The sequence below is a fragment of the Pleurodeles waltl genome, chromosome 7 (assembly GCF_031143425.1).
Source record: "Pleurodeles waltl isolate 20211129_DDA chromosome 7, aPleWal1.hap1.20221129, whole genome shotgun sequence".
Taxonomy (NCBI): Eukaryota; Metazoa; Chordata; class Amphibia; order Caudata; family Salamandridae; genus Pleurodeles; species Pleurodeles waltl.
This window is the reverse complement of record NC_090446.1, coordinates 806,498,118-806,514,081: the sequence shown is the minus strand read 5'-3', so window position 1 is coordinate 806,514,081 and position 15,964 is coordinate 806,498,118.

Genomic DNA, 15,964 nt, shown 5'->3' with positions numbered 1-15,964 from the left:
CCGTTTTCAGAGCTGTGGGCCCCACTGCGTGAGCTCTGCTTTCTTTGCCCATGGACTACAGCTGTGTGACAGTGGTATGTTGTCATCACAATGTAACTGAACATTTTGGCACCATTATGTCTGATACATTTGTTAAAAATACAAGCAGACTCCAGATTTTTTTAGTGCAAGAAGTGATTTAATTCAAGTGCTAAATTTAAGGAACATGATTGTAAAACGGGGATGGCGGAGTAATGTCCATGGAAGAGTCCAGTTCTCAGTCGCACAGGTGCATTGTCCATATGCCTGTGGAAGGATGGAGCAGGGGCAGTTCAAGGTTGGACAGGGTGACAATGTGGGACAGTGGGATGACATCAGGGGGTATCGTTTGCTGGCGGGGGTCTTGCAATCCTACTCTGTCTTCTTGTGAGATCTCAGGTTCCGCTTGCGGGGTGGTTCTTCTTCTGCAGGAGGTGGGGTTCTGGTGGCCTGTCGTTGTGTGGGGGCCTCCTGTCCACTAGCGCCGGCGGAGGTGGTAGGCTGTTCCTGGTCCAGGCTAGTGACAGGGGCCCTTTGTGGTGCCACATGGTCCCGCAATGTGGTGACTATCTGGGTTAGGGCCACGACGATGGTCCCCATTGCGGAACTAATGTTCCTCAGTTCCTCTCTGAACCCCATGTACTGTTGCTCCTGCATGACCTGGATCTCCTGGAACCTGGCCAGTACCGTAGCCATCGTCTCCTGGGAGAGTCGGTTCCCTGGGCCTGTCCCCCCCGTCGCACATCAACCCTCCCAGTTCCCCTGTTTCCCTGGGCCTCTGTCCCCTGGACGGTGTGCCCACTACCACTGCCCCCAGGTCCCTGTGGTTGTTGGGGTGGTGGGTCAACCTGGGTGCCCTGTAGTGGTGGACACACCGCTGATTGACGTGTCCTGGGGACAGAGGCATGGGCCCGCTGGGTGGGAGCTGTGCTGGTGTTCTCAGAGGGGGTTAGGTCTGGTGTAGCCTGTGGCTGTCTGTGGGGAACCGACTGTCCCGAGGTCCCCGATGGGCCGGGCTGGTCATCAGGGTCCAGGGAGACAGAGCTGCTGTCATCACTGGGGGCCTCTTCTGGGGGTGGGATGGACATCTCTGGACCCTCCGTGGCGGTGTGGTGGCGTTCGGATCCTGCAGGGGTATAGGAGTATGGTTATTGCTTCTGTGTGTGGCATTTCGTGTAATGGGTGGGTGGCCGTGTCCCCCAGTGCTGGCATTCCCTTGTGGGGGCTTTTGTGACGGTGGCTTGTGGGGGTGATGGGTGTGTGCAGTGGGCATGCTTTGGGGATGGGTGTCCATGCTTTGGGGACGCACGCTGGGCTAGGTTTTGGGATGGGTGGGATGTGATGGTGAGCCATTTGCAAGGAGTTGGTGTGATGGGGGTGGGGGTATGATTTGGCATGCAGGTGGGGTGGGGGGAATGGAGTAGTGAAGATTTGACTTACCAGAGTCCATTCCTCCGCCTACTCCTGCGAGGCCCTCAGGATGCAGGATGTGCAAGACTTCCTCCTCCCATGCTGTGAATTCTGGGGGAGTAGGTGGGGGTCAGCCGCCAGTCTTCTGCACCGCAATGTTGTGCCTTGATACCATGGAACGCACCTTCCCCCGTAGGTCGTTCCACCGCTCCCTGATGTCCTCCCGATTGCGTGGATGCTGTCCCACAGCGTTGACCCTGTCCACTATTCTTTGCCATAGCTCCATCTTCCTGGCAATGGTGGTGTGCTGCACCTGTGCCCCGAAGAGCTGGGGCTCTACACAAACTATTTCCTCCACCATGACCCTGAGTTCTGCGTCAGAGAACCTGGGGTCTCTATGGGGTGCCATGGGGTGGTGTGGATGAGGTGAGGGGTGGTGTATGTGTTGTAGAGTGTGGTGAGTGTGGTGGTGTATGGTGTTTTGTACGTGGAAATTGTGTGGGTGATGTTGTGATTTGCCTCTGTGTGATGGTGTACTCTATGCTGTGCTCTCTCTCTCTGTCCTTCACTCGCAATTGTGGTCGTAGGGGTTTGTGGGTGATGTGGGTGTGTGTTTTATATTTAATTGGGTGTGTGGGAGTGGTGTGTGTATGTGTCTCAGGTGTGTGTATTTTGAATTATCCAATGTGGTAGTGTTTTGTAAAGGTGTGTGTATTTTGACCGCGGCGGTGTGTACCACCAATGGAATACCGCGGTTGAAAGACCGCTGCAGGGATTTGTGGGTCGGAATGGTATGGGCGTATTTCTGTTGGCGTGACGGTGGAGGTTTGGTCATCGCCAGTTTCCCGCTGACCTTTGGTGTGGCGGACTTTTGTGGATGTCGGGTTTTTGGCGGTTTGCCAGTTGCGGGTCAGAATGACCGTGGCGGTTTACCGCGGCCGCGGCGGTGTTATGGCGGCCCTCTGGCCGGCGGTAAGCGACTTTTACCGCCGAGGTCAGAATGACCCCCTAAGTGTTTAATTATAATATGATGTGTGACATATAAAAATGAAAAATCTTAGAATTTTTACAAAATATTTATAGGATAGAAAGGTTAGAAAAATAGACATAAGTAAAGAGAGAAAAGTAACATAATCGTATGCTATCAAGAATAGAGTACAGATGTATAATAAGATTACAAAAATGGCAATGAAATATATATATTAATAATGGTGCTACTAAAAAATCACGGAGGTTTAGGTACTTCTTCAATTCAAAGGCTATATAAACATGTATTCTTTGCAGAGAAATGTAGGAAATTGTTACAGGTACCCAACAAAGGTCTCTTTTCTTGGAAATAATATTTGGATTTGCAACAAACTCCATACCACCAAGCCTGAAAATATATGGTAGTAGAATAGTTCCATGTCCTGGTAATCCTTTGGAATGCAACTGCAAGGAGAGAGTCCACTGTATGAATACAGTCTGAGTGAGAAGACTAATCATCTGAAACACTTCCTAGAAAATTATTAGCAAACATAAATGGAACTTGTGTGATCAAAATATAATTTATCTTTTGCCAAAATTGCGCCCAAAATTTGTGTATAGAAGGACAAGAGGAGGGAAGGGTAGGGACAATTTTATGTAGTGTAGAAGGAGTAATCAAAAGGCTATTGTAATAACAAAATAGAATTTGAATAGTGTTAGCTGCTCTAGATGATTACCTAATTTCGTTCCAAAAGTTATTCCAGAAGGGAATTGAAAAAATAGGTTTGTAGGTCCGATCCCCATTGGAGCTCTACCACTGTTTTGTCTTGGTCATCTTGTAGAGGAGTTAGATGTTTATATATTTAGAATGCTGAGGGAGAATTGTATAGAACTGAGGTTAGGCTAGGTTCCTGAGGAGTAGATAAATGATTATGTTGGAGTTGGGTATATGATAATTGAACCACAGATATTAATGAAATGTATTTAGTTTGATTTGAAGAGCAAAAAAAAAGTGTGCTTGAGCTATTGTGAAAGAAATACAAACGTCATTCTGAGAGAGTTGATAAATCCACCCAAGTCCTTTAGTATGCCAAGCTTTCCAAAAGACTGTTTTGTTATTTATTTTAATATAATTTATTTAATATGTTTATTATACAAGATTGATGAATGTAGAAACTCTTTGTTAGCGTCTGATGAGAGATAAGAATAGGCTGGAGGATTTTACACATATTCATGAATATAAGGAGGGATAAGGATAAGGGTTTGTGAGTAAAAGACACAAACTATTCAGAGGAAAAGCGGTGAAAAAATGCTTTTTCAATATCCACCCATATGGGGGAATTATGGAATCATCCTCAAGTTGCAAGAAGGATGTTTGTTTAAGAAAAAATGCTGATTGATACATGCAGAAATTGGGAACGTTACCCCCCATTATATTTGCGCCCTTTATGTTTGTGGAGGGACATTCAAGATAAAAATGTAGACAAGACAGAATATATGTTTTTAAAATGAGAAATAGAGATGTTGATATTAATATTAGAAAGATAAAAAATTATTATGGGAGTGAACATCATCCTCATTGTATCCAAGTGGCACCAACAAGACAGGAAAAAAGGGTTACGCTGAGACGTAAAAAAGTTAGTGTTATTCATATTTCAAAGATGCAGTTTCTTTTGATCTCAGCTTTAAACCACAATCCAAGATATTTAATTTTATCTGAATTCCAATGAAAGAGAGAAGAAGGGAAATCCTCACCAAAACACAATTTATTTAAAGGGAGATTTTTGCACTTATCACCATTTAATTCATAACCAGAGATGGATGCAATATGTTGAACTTCTGGTAAAAAGGTCTGTGGTTGTGAGATGAATAGTAGAATATTATCTACATAAACTGAAAGTTTTAACTGATTGTCACCATACTGGAAGCTTTTAATTTCTGAGTTTAAATGAATTTTTGATAGAAAAGGCTCTTGGTTAAAAATAAAGAATACGGGAGAAAGAGGACGGCTTTGTGGAAAACCCTGGAGAACGGGAAAAGATGGGGAGCTGAGGCCATTGGCTAAGATGAAGGCTTCGGGAGGAGAGTATAACAAGGAGATAAAATTAATAAATTTACTGCCAAAGCCGAACCAGGAAAGAGTAGAAAATATAAAAGGCCGGCTGACTCCTTTTCGGCATCCAGAAAAATAACTACTAAAGAATGTTTGTATGATTTGCATTTTCTTTGAATATTGAAAATAATCGAGTGTTTTCAGAAATATGTTTGACTTTAATAGAACCACATTGTTCCTTCACAATGAATTGAGGTAATAAGGAATCTAGACGAAGGGCACGTATTTTCACAATTACGTTAGCAAAGTTTTTCACAATCTAAATTAGTAATGAAAATCATCATCTAATGAAGAAAAGTCTTTGTTAGGATTAGAGGGAGGCGTGATGGAAGATAAGTAGTGAAGGATATCTGCTTGATTGGTATGGGATTCTGGAGTATATAGGGCCTGAAGGAAATGAGCAAATTCAGAAAGTATGTCTTAATTTTCATGAACAGTACAGTTAGTAGAGGTCAAGAGAGAGATGATTTTGGTACAGTCTTTTTTAATTTTGAGGTAATTAGTGAGACGTTTCTCAGCCTTATTTTGACATCCATAATATTTGTCAATGTATTTAAGTAAATATGAGTTGGTATTCTCTGTAGAGATTTTACCAAAGGCAAATTTACATTCATCTCAATAAGTTTTAGAATTAGTAATGTAATAAGAATGTTCCAATTGTTTAATATGTGTCATAATTTAATTTAAGTTTTTGAAGGAAGATTTCTTTTTATTGGCTACAAAAGAAATAATGAAATCTCTAGAAGCAGCTTTAATGGTGTGCAATATAATTTGAGGGGAACTATCTGGATTTTCATTCTCAAGAAAAAAGGTGGTGGCAAAATGTTCAAAAATTTGTGTAAATTTGGAATCTAGAAGAAAGTAGTTATTGAATCTCCATCCTTTTGTACCATGAATAGCTGCAAGAAGGTCTAAGTCTAGAGTGATGCGAGTATGATCAGAGATTAATATGGAGCTGACATCTGACTGTATAATATGTTGTGTAAGTGACATGGAAGTAAACAAACAGTCGATTTGGGATTGAGAAGAATGTACAGGAAAGAAAAAGGTATACTTTTGTATGGTATGGTTACATAATCTCCAAGCATTGACAAGGGATCTTTGTTGTATAGTGAATGTGAATTGGGAATGTGTATGTGAGGGGATAAACCTAGATTTAGAGTGCTGATCAATAATGTGGTCAAAAACTATATTACAATCCCGCCTACTTTTAAATAGTCACCATGGCAGGCCATCAGTTTAAATAATACCTCGGGCCACAATGATTTGTCTGGGGTAATGAGTGCATAAAGATTAAAAATAGTCATATGTATTTTATTAACATTTATGGAGACAGAACCCCCATATCCCCATAGTATCAGAATCCTGAGAAATGACTTGTATATCTAAGCATTTATGACATAAAATAGCCACTCTACTGCGTTTCCCTGTACCCAAAGAAGCAAAAATGTAGTCTATCGACTTTTTTTAACGTTTAAATATTTCTTTGTTTGGTACTTGGGTTTCTTGTAATGAAGTGAGAGAGTGTAGTTTAAATATTACCTATTTTAGATGTGAAATGCTTATATTTAACAATGCTGCATTCATAATATTATTCATTGTAATGTATTTTAAACGTGAAGAATTATTGTACGCATATACTAATATTAATAAGAAGAAATTATTACTTGTATTTTGATTAATTGAATATGTTAACACGTACGAAGATTGCATTTATTAGAATCCATAAGCCTTAAGTTAGCGTGAGCCAAAGAATTAGCTGTGTAGCTCTCATATTAAAGCATATTTTCTGTTTCTCCAGTGTGCTGACTTGCAAAAGGGCCATGACCCAGCATTTGTTCTCTTCTTCGCTTTTTGCAACACTGCTAGTTTTTCTCATCCGCATGCTAGCTGCTTTAGTATAAAGTTTATACGCTTTGAAACAAAATATGGAAACTTTCAAGGACATTCTATCATGGAAAAGAGAACTTTTGACCCGAAGAAGGTGCCAGAGAATGAAGTAAACCCGGATGTGCCACCTACGAAAAACGTCAATTATGAAGACCAATCAGAATGTCATGAATTATCGTGAAATGACAAGTGCATTACTTAATGTATAATTTGATAGGTTACAGATAGTGGGGAGAAATGACTATCCAATAGAATTTTGGGGGAAGGTATTGCCAAAAGGGGATAAAAACCCATGACACAGGAGACTCGAGAGAACTAGGAAGGGAATGATATTGATTGCATACAGAAACTCTATCACTCTGTTTGGTGATTTGAGACTTAATAAACCATCCTCACCCTTAGTTGCCCCATTACACTTTCTTCCTTATGAGGGAAGTGTCCCCTGCCCTTAGACTAGATAGACTGACGGCGATTCAACTGATGTCCTGAAAACGAAGACTGATCCTGTATGCTCACTCATTCCGAGGAGGGTAATTATGACAGTTGCTCTTGTAATTTGTCTATTCGCTTTTCCTTTCTAGGTACCAACTGCTGTATTTTTTATTAGAGACCTTAGTTAGATGTTTTCCAAATCGATGTTCTAAATTGTTTTTGCATGAAGTCCAACATGCGGATGCTAATTAGTGGTTAGGATAGGGTTCACCTTGACTGACGCGACGAACGTGACTGACATTGTGCTATGCTGAACTGAGACATACATGCCATTCTACTTATTTGATTTGTGCATATATCATATATTAGTGGCTTAATGTTTGTCATCTTCACATTGTCAAAATCTTATCACAATTGCCATATCGTGACTATGCTCTTTTGCTTCTTGGTTTTGAGGTTAATATATCTACTATTAGATTGTAATCAATAGGGAATAAAATTCACAAAACTTCAACAAAGGTGTGGTTATTCATGACTGAAAGGTCATGGTTGCGCTGACAGTTTTAACCAATGTCTAAATTGAGATATATTGTGGTGATATATGTTGATAATATTATTGATATATTGCTTGATATATTGATTAGTTACCTCGTCTTCCGGTGTCTCACCACTGGGTCAAAAGATTCATCGGCCTAAAACGAGTCCTAATGTGTATAAATTGACATAGAAGGACGCGTAAACAGTTCTGGTAGCAGAGCGACGGTTTGGCCCTTGGGGGCCCTAAGACGGAGATTCATTGTTTAATTTGTTTTTCTGTGATAATGCAATTCGGAGATATGATGGGTTTCTAAGCTCGCCATGGCTTTCCTGGGATCTCGGAGCCTGCCTAAATGAGTTGGGAATGTTCTCGGTGCCATAATATGTGTGGTTAGGGTCTTTTGCGCTTGCCTAAGCTTATGCAATTTGCAGGTGTTTGTGAAAATCTGTGTGAATTAGGCCAAATTAAGTGTTGTTTAGAAGGAGTAGGCGTACTCCACAGTATGAGAGTAGGGAAGTCGGCGTACTTCATGTGAATGTAGCGCTTGTTGCTCAAAATTATCCAAGTGGTTGGTTGTTGTGTACGGACCTGTTGAGGTCTAAGACTCCGGAGTATGAAAATAAATGTGGTTTATGTTGTAATCTGTGCGGTTTAATAGGTCAATCGGGCGTGGTTGACAATTCGAGTTTGAGTTATAATGCATGTATGAAACCTTCGATGGAGATTTGACAAATTCTAAAGTGCACTAGAAGGAGTCATTGACAAGTCGAGAGTAGAATTTGCAGGTCGAATTCTGCTTGTGTATGCGGGAACTGATAAGGAGAGAGTAGCGGCCGAGGCTTCAAGTGAAATCTCTGTAAAGTTCTGAAGCGAATGTGTTACCCTTCCTGTAGTAAACCGACAGATTTGTGTTGTCATTTTAATATGCTAGCAATAATTTGCATCAGTTTGTGTGAGTTGTAAGGGTCAGTGAGGAGCGGACAAGCCGCAAGACTTTGTCAGCTGCTCTGTGTGTGAGTGTGACGTCAGTGGTGCCGCGCTGAGATAGGTCGGATGTCGAGAAGGGTCGAGCACGGATTGGCTGCCGTCGGTGAGAGGCAATAGGTTGAGAAAGGGCGGGTGAAGAGTGTCCTGGGAATTAAGCCATTTCTGATTAAATACAAAATAAGAGAATCGCAAAAATGAATTTTGTCAAAGCATTCAAAAGCGCTCTAAAGGGAGATGTATATATTGTAGCAACTGATGGGGAACCTACACCACCTGAGGGTACGCCAGCTTATACGGTTATGGAAGAGAAAGGTGTTGCGCCTTGTTTATGGATGAAGCAGTGGCGTAAATTAACAGAGAAAGAAGGGTGTCTAGCGTTTCCAGAACATGGGACGTTCAATCCAAAGGTACTAGAAAATCTGAGGTGGATGTTAAGTACACAAAAGCCACCTCCAAGACCGGCACAATATGAGGCTTTAGCGATTTGGGACTTAATGGCTCTTAAACATAGACAAGAAAGGTTTCAGAGAATACTGAAAAAGGCAGAAAAATCCTACGCAGAGGCCAGGTGGGACAACGAGAGCAAAATGTGGAGAAGGGGAATTGTAGATGGGTTGAAGTTATTCCCAGCAATAACTCAAGGAGAAGAAACACAGGGAAAGAAAGCCTCCTGTAAAACTGATAAAGACTCAGGCAAATCTAAAGAAAATAAAAGATCCTGGGAAGAAGACGATGATTCAGACGATGAGGAATTTATGGATAGATTGTTACATGATCGGCCGCCACCGCATGCGGTGAGCGAAAGCGCTCCAAGCACTAGCTTGGATCCTGGGAACCAGACGCAGGAAAAGGGAGTTACTGATACGGTACAGACTAGTGATACAGCTTTGACACAGAATGGTGTCAGTGTACCCACTGCACCCGACATGCCGATACAGTTGCAACCGCCACCACAGATAAAGAGAATCTATCCTGATGTCCCGGTGCTTGAAACTAGAACAAATTTGATAGTGCTGCCAGACCCGATATACACAAAGCCAAAGTTAATACAGATTGAATCAACTCCGAAGTTAATGTCCCAACCCCCACAGTTGATACCAGGGTAAAATCCTGTAGCGGGATCGCCATTAGTACCGGTTCCAGGTACATTGGAACAGACCTATGGAGTGGAGGCTCCAAGAAGTCTGGGTCCAGGCCAGACACCTGCTGCTATATCGCTACCTATTACTGTTGGTCCCCCAGTGCTGTTGTATGCACAAGGTAAAACAGGGGCGTGTGATCAGGGAGTGATGACTCAGGAAGCGATAAGAGAAGGGCCTATGGGAATTCCACAGATAATGGCCCCTGGAGAGCAAGTAAATGAGACACCGAGACCCTTAATGGACCTTAGTCCAGTGGGGGCACCTCTCGAAGCAATGCATCAAGCAGGATTAGGAGTTTTAACTCCCCAAACCATGAGTACGAATACTTTGCATTCTCCAATGATACATGCAGGGAACATTTCACTGCAGGGATTTACGGTACAACAGTTAAACGAATGGTTAGAGAAAACCTATACTCCACAAAAGACTACAGTGACCACAGTTGAACCCGAGAAAGAGAAACAAGACGAATACCTGAACCTTGTACAACTAGGGGCAGAAGCTGCCGAGTTAGTAGAAGGGATAATGGGAGTAAATAGATTGGAGTCATACACAGAGGCAGAGCTGAGATATTTGTGTCCCAAAATTACTAAGGAGGTAGGTAAAGTACATCAGAGATTGGCAAACCTAGCAGACAAATACAATATCGATATCGGAAACACTAAACATTTGAAAAGGAGTTACAGATTAGATTTTGATTCAAAAGATTTTGAACACATGAGATCTGCAGGCATGAAACAGAAGGTGTCGCCGAAGGTGACTGATTGGCAGAAAATCGACCGGACCTCTCAAGAGGTTAAAGAGTCAAAACATGCTTATTATGAGAGATTGTTGAAAGCATTTAAGCATTACAGTGGTACTGAGACAATTGAACCAAAAGACATGAATCACCTTGTGTTTAGATTCGTCGAAGGATTGAGACCAGAAGTTAGCCAAATTATTAAGAATCATTTGATTTGTTGGCAAGCTAAACCGATTGATGAGGTATTGCAGTATGCAAAGTACTGTAGTGATGAGATCGAGTTGAAACAGAGAAAGTTAAAGGAAAAGGTGATGGTGATGCAGATAAGGGCTGCACAGGCTGGAATACAGGGAAATGGAGTTCAGCAAATGATACAACAACAACCGCAAATGAATAGTGTGTTTCAGGCACAGCCGAGAGGCAGAGGTCGAGGGTTTGTGAACCGCGGTTCAGACATGAATAATGTTGTTATTCAAAATGACGTTCAAGGAGTGAAAAAGATGTCGCCATGTCACGCGTGCGGGGGCGTGGGGCATTGGAAACGGGAATGTCCGAATATGGTGCAGGATGGTGCAGTTCAGCAGAGCACTAATGTTGGTACCTTACAGAATTCACGAGGTCCAAAGATGAGACATATAAACCCAAATTTTCAGAATAATTTGGTACAAATGCAAGGGGTACAGCCCATGCAGCAGATGCAAATGCCGCGTTTTCAGTCAATACAAATGCAACCAGTGCAACAGCAGATTCCTATGGTGCCTAGACAGCAAATGCAATTACCTATGGCTCCAATGGGACAGCAACTGGTGATGCTTCCTCAGCAGGTCACAGGTCAGGTAACAAATCAAAATAACACTGTACAACAATTCCCATTACGAGGTGAAAATGGCATGAATGAGGATTGGTCAGATGACAGCTCAGACAGTGAAGAGTGCAGGCTTGCAGCATCCCTAGAGGTGGATCAGAGAGGCCCATACGTAGAGGGAAAATTAATGGGCTATAAGGTTTCATTTTTGGTCGACACAGGAGCCACACGCTCTACAGTTCGAATTGCAGAAGTCCCAAGATTACCTCTCTCAGGGCGTACTATACGAGCGGTTGGAGTAGCAAATCAGTACCTGACTAATCTGATTACTGATCCGGTGCAAGTTGAAATTGGCAACTTTCAAGGGCTGCATAGATTTGTTGTATGCGATTCAAGTCCAGTATCCTTACTAGGAAGGGACTTACTGTGTAAGACAAAATGTTCGATTACCTGTTCCAATGATGGAATTGAGGTACAAAGAAACAGTGACGATGAGGGAGATGAGAGTCAATTTGTAGAGGAAGAAGCAGGAACAAATGAAGACTATCCTTTGATTACTTTATTCCCAATGCATACATTTATTGACTTACCTGTTGAATTACAGGGAACAGTGACAGAGAAAGTGTGGGATTTGACCGGAAAGGAAGTGGGATTAATAAAAGGGGTAGAACCAGTCAAAGTTCAAATCAAACCAAATGCAGTGTTCCCACAAGTATCAAAGTATCACATGACCCAAGATGTCCTCATTGAGGTGTCACAAATAATTGCAGATTTTCTCAGACAAGGAGTTCTGAAAGAAGTCTTGAGCAGTCTATGTAACTCACCCATCATGGGTTTAAAGAAGCCCTGTGGGAAAGTTTGAATTGTGCAAGACTTGCGGAAAATAAATGAAATTGTGTTAAAATGCTGCCCTGTGGTACCTAACCCAGCAGTAATAATGGTTCAAGTTCCCTGTGATGCTGAATGGTTTACCGTAGTAGACCTATCGCAAGCTTTCTTTTCGATACCTCTTCATGAGGATAGCCAATTTTTGTTCAGTTTCAAATTCCTGGATAAAGTGTACAGTTGGTGCAGAATTCCTCAAGGGTTCTCAGAGTCACCATCCATTTTCAATCAGATATTGAAAAAGGATTTGGAACCTCTTGTGCTGCCTTTTAATTCAACTCTTGTGCAGTACATCGATGATTTGCTAATTGCGTCCAAAACCAGAGACAGTTGTAAATACGATACCATTGCATTACTGAATCATCTGGGAAAGAATGGACACAAGGTGTCACCCAGAAAGTTACAATATTGTCAGAAGGAAGTGAAATACTTGGGACATTTGATTGAGAAAGGGTCCAGAAGAATATCAAAGGAAAGAATAACAGCAGTTTTGCAAATGAATCCTCCAACAACAAAAAGAGATGTCAGGATGTTTTTGGGAATGGTGGGCTACTGTCGCCAGTGGATACCCAACTTCTCCATCATCTCAAAGCCGTTAATAAAATTGACAGGAAAGGAAGTCAAGGATGAGCCATACACAATAACTTTGTCAAAAGAGGAGCTTGAGTCATTCGTAGAATTAAAAGAATGCATGTGCAGGGCACCAGCATTGGGAATGCCAGACTACGAAAAGCCTTTTCTGTTGTTTTGTCATGAACGTGATGCTTGTTCTTTGCCTGTCTTAACACAGGTCCACGAAGATGCAAATTGCCCTGTAGCATATTTTTCAGCTACTTTGGACCCTGTCGCAGCAGCCTTACCAGGTTGTTTGCGGGCAGTCGCAGCAGTTGGTCAGAGCCTTTTACAATGTGAAGGCATAGTCATGGGATACCCTCTGACAGTAATGGTTCCACATTCAGTTGAAATTCTTTTGACACGAACTAAGACTCAACACATGACAAATGCACGTCTCACTAGGTATGAGACGATCATACTGGGGTCACCGAATGTCACTCTTAAAAGATGCACTGTGCTGAACCAGGCAACTTTGCTTCCTAATGAAAACACTGAAATCAAAGACGGGGAAGAATTTGAACATGATTGTCTTGAGGTGACGGAGTTGTGCACCAAACCTCGTCCAGATATTCAGGACACTCAATTGAATCATGTTTGTTGATGGGTCCTGTCTTAGAGACTCTGCCGGAACACTGAGAGCCGGTTACGCAGTATGTACCATAACTGGTATTGTCAAAGCCTCCTGGCTCGAGAGAGTGTTCTCTGCACAAGTGGCAGAATTAATTGCCCTTACTAAGGCATGCCATGCAGCTGTAAATTTGAAAGTAACTATCTATACTGATAGCAGATACAGATTTGGAATTGTGCATGATTTCGGCCAACTTTGGTCACAGAGGGGTTTCATGACCTCCTCTGGTTCTCCTGTGAAAAACGGTGAACAAATAAGAGATTTGTTGCATGCGATTCAGTTACCTCAAGAAATTGCCGTGGTGAAGTGCAGTGCTCACATTAGGTCACACGATTTTGTGTCTATGGGAAACGGCTATGCAGATCAAGTCGCAAGATTTTGTGCATTGAACTGTATATCGTTTAAGGAACAATGGGAATTGTTACCACAATCTGAAAACGACACACATTTGAATATGGCATTACGAGTGGTTGACACCTTAGATGAACTGAAAACATTACAAGGTCGTGCGAGCAAAGAGGAGAAACGCTCTTGGCAAAGAATGCAATGTGTACAAAGAGCTGATGACCTATGGGTTTCAGAAGAGGGAAAATTGGTCTTACCAAATAGCCTTTTGTCACAGTTTGCCCGGCTATACCATGGGCAGGCACATCTAGGAAGAGATGCCATGATCAGGTCCTTTAAGATTGATTAGTTCAATCCAAAATTCAGGCATGCTGCAGAAATCACTTGCCACAGGTGCGTCATCTGTCAACAGATGAACGCTGGAAAAGGAACTGTGGTAACTTTGAGCCACATTGGGAGAGCTGGAGGTCCATTCAACAAAATACAAATGGATTTTATCGAGATGCCTGTTTGTGGAGGATTGAAGTACGTGTTGGTGATTGTGTGTGTTTTCAGTCATTGGATTGAGGCATATCCCACACGTAGGAATGACAGTCTTACAGTTGCAAAACTGCTGCTCAGGTAATTGATACCAAGATTCGGGTTTCCGGTTTCTATAGAATCAGATAGGGAAAGACACTTTGACAATGAGGTAATTAAACTCTTGTGCGGTGCACTCAACATTGAACAAAAGCTGCATTGTAGCTATCGCCCTGAAGCATCAGGACAAGTTGAGCAGATGAATGGTACTCTGAAATCAAGAATGGCAAAAATGTGTGCAGCGACAAACATGAAATGGCCAGATGCCTTACCTATAGTACTGATGTCTATGAGAAATACCCCAGACAAGAAAACGGGACTGTCCCCCCATGAAATCCTCATGGGCAGAGCAATGAGATTACCAGCAGTACCTGCAAATGCACTAGTGAATATTACAGATGATATGGTGTTGGATTACTGCAAAGGTTTGGCTGACGTGATTCGCTCTTTTTCTCACCAGGTGGAAGCTAACACGTTGCCACCAATTGGCGATCCAGGCCACTCTCTGCAAGCTGGAGATTGGGTGCTTGTCAAGAAGCACGTGAGAAAATGGTGTTTAGAGCCACGTTGGAAAGGACCGTATCAAGTAATATTGACGACTACCACTGATGTGAAGTGTGCCGGGATTCCCAACTGGATACATGCCAGTCACACGAAAAAGGTAACGTGTCCTGTTGAAGAGGAACTTGAAGTTTCCGGTACAGCAACTTCAGGAAGAGAAGTCTCAGAGTCAGAGATCAGTCAAGAAGGAACTGAGACTACTGGAGAGCCCACTGAGAACAGCCTTGTCCCTCAAGCTGTCAATGAGTTCGAGAGAGGTGACGGAGTGCCTATCTCAGTAGAGGCAGCAGGAGAACTAAGCTAAGGAGAGGTTCTCCCAGAAGTAGATGAATACGGGTTAGAATCTGAACCCAACACAGAACTAGAAGGAGAAAGAGAAGGAGAAACTGTAGATACAAATCAAAACGTGTAAGAATCTCCCGAACCAGTTGCAGGTCCGTCAAGAGAAAACACCATATCAGAAGAGGAGGGCGCTGTCCAACGTCCTGAAGGGAAGCGTCGAGAAAAGACACATAGAGGTGATAATTGGCCAGACAAATCGCATCTTAAAATAAGAGAGGTATCGAATGACACCATAATAGAAGAGAGTGATACCACACAAGCTGATGATCTGAGTGAAGGAGAACAACAAGGAGAACGACGAGTAAAGAGGAAAAGAATTGCGAACAGAAGATATACAGGTCCTGAATGGGCATATGCTACAACATCTTAATGGCAACAAGAATTCCTAGCATTCTGTTTTGATCGAGAAGTACCAGGCCAGTATTACGGTACCTGAACAAAACTCAAGGAAGACTTGGCTAAGTTTGAAAATTTGGTAAACTAAAAGAAAGAGACTATAGAAAAATTACTGGAAGTGACATTAAAACCAGACTTGACTTGAAAAGAAACCTGATTAAGACAAGCTGCTAACCTGAATTGCCGAAAAGGGTCCTGGAATGAGTGAAGGCGCTGTAATATACGCAGAGAAAAAAAAAAAAAAGAGAAAAAGTTTTTCCTCAAGCTGAGTGTTGATCTGCTATTCTGATTCTATACAAACATGGCTTACAATAGAAATAGTCGCGAGGGAAGTAAAGTGTGTGGTTGGTTAGGTCTTATAATAGGTGTTGTGTGTGCAATAATGGTTGTAGGAGTGATTGTGGGAATGCCATGGAGAGAGAAAGAAACTATTAACGCAACTTCAAAACCTGAAACTACTACTAAACTAACACCGTGGGAGAGATTTGAACAGGATGCAAGACATATGCATGAGGGAACTAATGCAAAAGGGGAGCTTTCTACTAATGTCTTCTATCGCTTACTAAATGA